General features: G+C 46.1%; 1 pseudogene; it reads right to left on the minus strand.

The window, feature by feature from the left end:
- Positions 1–1,037: 1,037 nt before the first annotated feature.
- On the minus strand, positions 1,038–3,061 carry LOC136507797 (aspartyl protease family protein 2-like; annotated as a pseudogene).
- Between the last annotated feature and the right edge of the window lie 6,224 nt (positions 3,062–9,285).

Here is a 9,285-nt window from a genome sequence, read left to right on the forward strand (position 1 = left end):
ATTATATTAATAGGTATAAAAATTATAAAATTATATTAATAGGTATATATAACAATTATATTATTTTGTTTATACTCTCTCTTTTAACAAGCCTAAAAATTATAAAATTATATACTACTACAAATATTTTGTCGTGACATGTTAAGTCGGGGGTGGGGGGGGGGGGGGGGGGGGGGGGGGGGGGGGGGGGGGGGGGTGAGGGGGGGGGAGGGTATGGCCCCCTTAGCTCCGCCACTTGTCACCTCGGCGCTGAGCCATGTAACAAAGGAATGTTGAAGATAGTACAAAACAATACGATGATTTGAAGATAGTACAGTACATGGATAATAAGCAATGTAACGAAGAAAGTCAAAATACAGCTAAAATCGCAAGACAAGATCCAACGTAATGGTCATGCTCAGGAGATAATCTCTTGTATTTCTTCACCTCTTCCATCACCACCTCTAGGATATGGCCAAACCAATCGAATTCATTGATCTTTGATACATCACGTAGGCTATGAAGATACTTCAAGGTCACTACATTTGTTGTGCTCGTACAATAAACAGACCCCAAAGCTAGAAGCAAGAAAGCCTTCATGAATCAATCCCTATCCGAACTCGACTTGAGCACCTCTATGCACGTTTTCATCTTAGCCCTATCACCCTCCCTATATTCAACATAGATTTTGTCATACACTCAATGTGGCCCCTGACTATATATGGACCAAGGTGACCAAGCGAGGCACAGCGCAGAGCAACGCGTGGGCCTGTGGCGCCTCCTGTGCACAGCCCGAGGAGGGCGCGGCGCGACTGGGAGGGGGCGAGGCCATGGAGGGCCGCCACCGCCTGAGCAGGGCTCCGCCAATCAAGGGGAGTAAGAATAGAATAGGAAAAGTAGTAAAGGTGTGCTCAGTAAGATTAGATTAAGGTTTGTTACGGAAGAGACCCGAATCTATAAAGGTTCTTTTAGAAAAGTAGGATTGCTTAAGAACCAAGTCTTCAAGGACTATAAATAGGAGGGGCCTATAACCATTCAATCTTAAGGAAGCAAGTAATCTAATACCACTTCCCCTTCCCTGGCCCCTCCCCTCTCTCCTGACCTCCCCCCCCCACCCCCACAGTGGGCAGCATCACGCCCTCTCTGCCCATGATGTAGCACGTATCGAAGAAGCTGGAGTGGCCACCGATGGAGACCTGGCCGAGATCGGCTGCCATGGTGTAGAAGGCGTCACGGATTGCGATGTACACTGGGAGGGCAAGCCGCGTCACGGTGGTGCCAGAGTCCAGGATGACGCCACGGTGACCCGTGTATGGGTCTAGCTGGAGGTCACACTCAGTCACTCCCAGCACGCGCATGCCGCCCACGCTGACGCCGATAAGCCGCATGTAGTAGAATGTGCCCATGTTCGGGTTCCATACCGTGGGGGGTGAAGGACACTGGCGGGGAGGTCTCCACAGCGCCAGCACCGAAGGTGAGGGTGGAGGAGTGGGAGCCGAGGCTTGACAAGAAGTCAAGGAGACAGTAGTAGAAGCTCATGGCGTTGTAGTCGAGAGCAGCAATCTGGCTCGAGCACGATATTTGGCCACGTCCGAGGCCCAGGATCCTCGCGCCTGGCGCCCCGAACAGGCCCTTGTTGTCATCGCCACAGCCGATCGACAGGTGCGGAACCTGGACGCCGCCCGTGAAGGTCATCATCTCCTTGATGAAGTCTCCCACCGCCGTAGAGCCATCCCCGCAGCCCACATGGTAGACACACGTCATGCGCTTCGCGTCGTCGCCGCCGGATTGTCCCAGCGCTTGGTAATCTGGCGCGTTGTACCCCATTTCACAGTATGACGTCGAGTGCCATGGGTCGAACACGGCCCGGACTGCAGGTATAACCGCCGGCATGGCTGGCATGGCAGCCATGTGACGTGGTTGCCCGTGTCTAGCACCAGCAGCGCCTCAACGCCCGACGTGCCCACCGCGATCTTGGTGATGTATGTTGGCTTCGTTAAGGAACCACTCAAACACACACACGCCAACGGTCTTGGGAAGAGGTAGAAGAAGCACCCGTAGATGAGGAGCTATTTTTTTTATAGATATGAGGAGTTAGAACTGTTTTTACATGTAGAGTAGAAGCTACTTTTGATCCTTCTGCTCTGGCTCCAACAATGGTTCCTGTGGAGGAGCTGTTGGAGTAGGAGCCATGCCAAACATGCACTTAGTTTTGTTCAAAGTTAAACTTGCTTATCTTTACTAACAACATTTATAGATAACTGTACAAATAAACATTTACAAAATTAAATATATTAATTAGATAAGCCAAGAAAAAAATATTTGGGTAGTGCATTTAATGATATTGTACATGTTATATATGTTTTTATATAAACTTAGTCAAAAGTTGAGAAGTTTGATCGGCAACAAAATAACCCTATATTGTATAAATGATAAAAGGTTAGTTACGGGTCGCTTGCTTTGATCAGAAGTGACCTTGAGTTTTGCCAAGGCTGCAGGGGTTGGTGGTTATATATGAGAAGGGAAAAGGAGCTAGCGAGAAGGAAAAGGGCTGAGCCCAAGCACGCCCGCGGCCTCTGCTCAGCGCTTGGGGGATCGCCCGAGCCCCATCCCGACCGACGAGAGCCTGGACCTGACCCTTGGCTCCTTCCCGGCCTTCAGCACCAGCCAAGGCTCGGGCACAAGAAGACGACGCCCCAAGCCACGAAGGCTCGGGGGCTCCCAGGCGCTGCCCCTTGGGCGCGGCCTTGTCGGCCGCTCCCCCGATAGGGTCACGCACGGGGCATGACACAAGAAGACAAACTCCTCCTCCGTGGCCTCTAGGGGTTTGGGGGCTCCTGGGCCCATGAGTCAGCCGCTCCAGCTAGCCTCCCACGCCACCGAGAAGACTCCAGAAGGTGCGCCCGGAGAAAGCCGGTCCAAGCCGACAGAACCTAACACGCAGGGTGTTAGAGCAGAGCAGCGAGATGAAGCCCAGAGCTTCTTTGGCTCCACGCCATCTCCACGGTCCATAAGATGCCACTACAGGACCCTCCTGGAGTCCGGTGCATGTAGACCATAGACTAATCCCCCAAACCGCCATGTATCCGACCTATCTCATAATATAAGGGGAGGCAGATCCTAGAGGGGGAGGACAATTGAAGGACTATCATTCGAGCATCGATCGATCATTCCACCAGAGGGGTGATCCCAGACGATCGCATCGCTCTCCACCGATCCGCTCTCGCCTGGCACCAAGGGCAGAGCAACCCAAAGAGGGGCACCGAGAGCTCCTCCACTCTCATCGTCTTCCTCCTCTCCGACGAGGGGAGGACTTCACCGGCGGTGAGGCAACATTAGGATTAGCACCGAGCTAACCCCCTACCAAATCTCTTCCTACACTCTGTTGTAACCCCTCGATTTTGGGTGCTTTTGAGTATAAGGATCATCAGCTGCTGGACGTAGGGCGTCATTGTCCTGAACCAGGATAAACCGTTGTGTCCTCTCTGTGATTCTTGAGTTCTTGAGTCCACCCGAGCCATCGAAGACACGTACTCTGACACCAACTCGAACAACAATGCTTGCCGCGGTTTCGACCCCACGACACTACCCTTGAACTGTTTTTCTGTATCTTGTGCGCACTCCAGAGAGTCAACTACGCTATTCAAATTTTCAAATCATAAGTTATCTAAGTAAATGATTGATATGTTTTGTTGTAACACATGGATATATGTGTTTGTTGACGGCGCACCGCTAATGTCATGGCCTAGCTGTTAGAGCCTGTTCGCATCATGGCACGCGTGCATGTGTGTGCCTTGCCTTCTACCTTTCTAAACTCACAACAGATACATACAAATAATTATCTTTTTCAAATTAAATCAATCTTCTATTAATTTGCACACATAATCAATACTTTACTGCATGCACTAGCATTTATTGCCTTGTAATCTATTTGATATATGGTAGTCCAATTAAGTTCAACAAAAATAGTTACCTCATTTTTATTGGCACAACCGCACGAGCACCAGATAGTATCCTGGTGCAACGCATGGGCAATTTTGCTAGTAATAATTAAAAGCCAATTTTTTTGCTGTTTTTTTTTCTGCCTCTCCTTATACTAATCCTATAGAGGCCTCTAGCCGTCTCTGGAATAGATTCGTGGTGTCGCTAACCTCTTTTTACCTCTGATATATGGAACCTGTGTCATCGATCAAATATCTTTGACGACAGAAAGAAAAATATCTGAATCCTAAGCTAAACACATCAGCTCCCAAAGCATATGCTAGGATGCACAGCCCTAGGCTCCTAGCGGCAATCGGAGAAACAATACATAGAACTCCAAAAAAACTCATGAGGGCAAAGACCAATCAATCATCAATAAAAAAAACTAACACAAATGCCACCATGCCATAGTGGAGGCTGATGCTGCTGCGGATTTCATCGAGTCGCTCGATCTGTCTCATCATCAGATCACCGAACGAGCTGCCTATGGCCGGGGGCAGAGCCGTGACTAGCTGAGACTAGAAGATCTTGTGGGTGGCTGAGGGAGGAATGGGAGCCACACCGGCCAGATCCGAAGGGGAGGCAAAGAGCCTCCACCCGTCTCAACTAACTGGGCCTGTGACTCCATGAGCGGCTCCCTTCACGAGAGCAATGCGAGGAATGCATAGGATGAAAAAAGATGGAGTCATTCTTAATCTAGATTTGGAGAAGGCTTACGACAAAGTTAATTGGGCTTTTTTTGCACCACACCTTAGGAATGAAAGGGTTCTCACCGCGTTGGTGTAAGTGGATTGTGTCAGTGGTTAGTCAAGGCAGTGTAGGCGTTGAAGTGAATGCAGAAATTGGCCATTACTTTCATACCACGAATGGTCTCAAGCAGGAGATCCCTTATCCCCCATCTTGTTTAATTTAGTTGCTGATATGTTGGCCATCTTAGCCTCTCGAGCCAAGACCAACGACCATTTCAAGGGCCTAGTGCCTAATCTAGTGGAGGATGGTCTTTCCATTCTCCGGTACGCGGATGATACTATAGTTTTCATGGAGAACACTACTACACAGAATCTTTTGCATAGCGTTTGGGTTTGGGGCACCGAGGCGGGTGGCCTGGTTGCCTACCTCAGTTATTCCAGGCAAGACAGCCAGGCCAGCAACCGCCTCGGTTAATACGTTAACCGAGGTGGGCAACGTAAGAAAACCGCCTCCATTAGGGCAACCGCCTTGTAACCGCCTCCGTTAAGGCATGATTAACCATGACCTTTTTGCGGAGGCGGTTGGAAAAACCGCCACGGTAAATGGAAAACGCCCGCCACGGTTAAAATTACAGTAGTAGTGGAACGATCTAGTGGGAGCCAAAAACTTAAAGTTGGTACTAGGTGCTTTCGAAAAATTGTTAGGTTTGAAGATCAATTTTCACAAAAGTGAATTATTTTGTTTTGGTTCAGCTAGCTAGGGACCAGAGTAAGGAGTTTGTAGAACTCTTTGGGTGTAAAGAAGGTACTCTTCCATTCCGGTACCTTGGAATTCCAATGCACTAACGAAAATTGTCAAATAAGGATTGGAGTCGAATGGAGGAAAGGTTCCAAAAGAAGATTAGTAGCTGGAACGCTAAATTGTTATGATACGGAGGAAGACTAGTATTGGTGAACTCAGTTTGTCTAGTTTACCAATGTACATAATGTTTCAGTAAGTTGGGTCGCTCTGGGGGTCGCTTGAACTAGAAAATATTGGCAGGTACCTGCTCCTGCTGTCTATGAACTAAAAAAATTCATCAGTACTAAGAATTGTTATCTGCATAAGCTAGATATATATTGATGCAAATAGAGAACCTGTAGAATCACAGAATGGCATATTGGTATGACACCGGGCCATGTGTGGTCTTTTCATTTTAGGCTGACAAATTATAGAAGCATAATAATATTAGTAAAAGCAGCAGCAGTAGTAAAGATGATAGTATAGAAGCCAGGACATATGAAATCGGTTCATAGGCATTTAATATGTTATTATTATATAGTTTAAGCAGCTAATTGCACACACATTAAGTAATACATAGAAATGTATGTGATAGATGAAGTTGGTAGGCAGAGCAAACAACTGTATACTTGGACAGGTAGCTACATTGAAAAGAAAACAACTGTATCATGGCATTTCTGCCTTAGAGCTACTACAATTGAAAGGGCTTGTCAGGTCAGTTGATTGTTTCCGGCTAGGATGGCCTATGAGAGCTGATGCTGACTTTTTCAAAACTCCGAAAGATGCTTATAGCCTCTGTTCAATTGCCTCTGTCGTTGAACTTTTTAAATTAGATGTGAAAACCACAAGCATATATATACTAATGCTGAAATCTAGTCCCTTTACCCAATTGAACAATACTTTGTGATATCTGTCTTAGGCTCATATGTGTATATATATTCTAGAGCATTTGTGGCAAGCGTGTTCTACTATGTATCTTGCAATTTAGAGAGCCATATAAATCTTTTTTGTTATGAGAACCTAGTGCTTACCTGATATGATTGATTATTTGTTTTGATTAGGTTATTCTGATAAAGCATGGTTATGAAAGGTCAGTATTGCACCTATCAGGTATGCGTATGCTGACCCCTTGTCCTGCCTTCCCTTCTGCTATGCAAAACCGTGAAACCACAGCTGGCATTTGTCCTTGGCATGCTAATACAAGCGAATCGCCTTCACTTAACTTTTTGGTCTCTACAACTCTGTATTTAGCCAATACTACTACTGTCTATGAACTAAAAATTCATCAGTACTGTATGATGAGTTGTATAATATCATGTAATAAACAAGATGTACAGTATCATTTGCGATGTATATAAGATACTGGCAGCAGAATTTAATTTTTTTTGTTTTTTAATTCATTATCACAGACGCGTGTTAACAATACACGCCTGTGGCAAGGGTAAGGCACAGACGCGTGTTGGTTACGCGCGTCTGTGATAAGGTGTCGTCGTAGACACGTGTTGGCTATGCGCGTTTGTGGTGAGGTTATTACAGATGCGTCTTTACTACCACCAGTCTGTCTTAAGCCTAATCACAGACGTGTGTTGGCATATTACAGTCGCGTGTTGGGGCGCGTCTGTAATGATATCTTACAGACGCTATATAACAGACGCGCCGAGATGCATCTATATGTCTCTAAAGGCGCGTCTGTAATGTCGTTTTTTACATAGTGCTTCGCTATTCCTAAAGGAGTAATCAAAAAGTTAGATTACTATCGTTCTAGATTCTTCTGGCAATGTGAAGAACATAAGAAAAAGTATAGACCGGCTCGATGGAACATCTTGTGTAAACCAAGATGTATGGGTGGGCAAGGCATTTTGAATTTGGAGGTTCAGAATTCCTGCCTTTTAGCCAAGTGGTTATTTAAACTGCACAACGACGATGGTCTTTGGTAAGAGGTCTTGCGAAAGAAATATGTACAAAATAAATGCCAATGACAAGTACGTTGTTAGGAAGCCGAGTGATTCACATTTTTTGGGCGGGTCTCATGGACGTCAAGGACCTCCTCTTTCAAAATGGAAGATTTAAGGTCAATAGTGGAACTCAAACTAGATTTTGGGAAGACATTTGGTTGGGCCAGGAACCTTTAATGGACAGATTTCCAACGTTGTACAATATTGTGAGGCGGAAGAATGACACAGTGGCCAATGTACTAAGTAAGCCCCTGTTAACGTTTCTTTTAGGAGAGCAATAGTTGGGGAAAAGCTACAGGAGGGGCTTATTAATCTTGTTGCTCTAGTTTTACCGGTCAATCTAAATGAGAGAATAAGGATAAGTTTATTTGGCAGTTGAGGAAGGATGGAATGTTTACTACACAATCTTAGCATAGAGATATTATGAAAAGAGAACGAATCCTGGGGAGGACGGTCTTCTGGAAGACAAAACTACCCATAAAGATTAAAATCTTTCTTTGGTATTTAAAGAGAGGATGGAAAGGAGATACAAAATGTGTTTTTTTTTGTGGATTGGAAGAGTTGATCCAACATCTTTTCTTTGACTGCCATATAGCCCGAATTCTTTGTAATGTGTCGCACATCACCTTCAGGTTTCAGCCACCTATAGAGATATGACCCATTTGTTTGGCGATTGGCTATTGAGTTTCGATGCGTTGATTAGGAACCAAGTAATAGTGGGTATAGCAGCATTGTGCTGGGCTCTATCATTGTGCAGAAATGAGGTAGTTTTTAATAAGTCGAATACTAACTCTTTCCTGCAGGTCATTTTCAGAGGGATATATGGGATCAGGCACTGGTCTCAGTTGTCTAAAGAGGAAGAGGGAATGGTTTTGAAGCAGGAAGGCTGTAAACGAGTTGAAGTCTTGTTGCTTGATTTTTTTTTTTTGGGGGGGGGGGGGGGGGGGGGGGGGGGGGGGGGGGATGGGGACATATATAGGAGACGAATTGAGAACTAGTTTCTTGTGGCTTTGTGTGAACTATGTGTTTTTCCGTTTGTGTTAGGTGTTCTGTTGTTTTCAGTCCAGAGTCGACCGATTTGGATCTTAAGTATCCTTGAGTTTGTATTGCAGGGCTGTACTCATTCACTCGTGAATGGGGTAGGCCGGAAACAATTTCCTTAATCTAAAAAAGGGGACGTACGTCCTCAAAAACTTTATCATGCATGCCTTTAACTTGGATGCTTTCCACACAAGTCATGCACGCTCCAGTAGTGTCCGCCAGCCGACATTGGCTGTTGCGCACAGACAGCATATGTCTATTTATGTTTGTGGCATATATGCAAAATCATTGCGGACGAAGTCAGCGGGGCATCCTCAGTCGCTTGCTTGAAACTGGCGGGCAAGGCACTTCGCCGCCGGCTGGGATCTCGCTTGTTGCTGTTGGCTGTTGCTGCTACGAGGAAGTAAGTAAGATGCCGAAAACGAACGGCGACGCATTCTTTTATTCTTTCTTCTGGAATCCGATCACGTCGACCGATGGCACAGCGTGATTATATTGCCAATCGATCGGAACGGGGATTATTATCAATCTCACAGACAGTGCATGCCCCCACTGCAGGCGCAAAGGTACCAGGATCGATCATGTCGGTACGTACGCCTACTAGCTAGCTAGCGCCCTAGATCGATCATCGTGAATTATTTGTGACAAATGTTCGAGGATTTGCTGGCCGCAAGAGACAGACAGTCAGACGCCTGCAGCTCAGAGCTCCTCCGCATATATAGTCGGTCGTTGTCGTTCAGAGAAAGCAACACGTAACTGACGCTCCAAATGAAATCTCGATTTGTCACGTACTCTTGTCGTCGTCCATTCGTCAGGATAATTAAAGGTAAGGCAAGCGACGTAGTACAATCAACAGGCA

This window comes from Miscanthus floridulus, chromosome 15 (genome assembly GCF_019320115.1).
Source record: "Miscanthus floridulus cultivar M001 chromosome 15, ASM1932011v1, whole genome shotgun sequence".
Lineage (NCBI taxonomy): Eukaryota > Viridiplantae > Streptophyta > Magnoliopsida > Poales > Poaceae > Miscanthus > Miscanthus floridulus.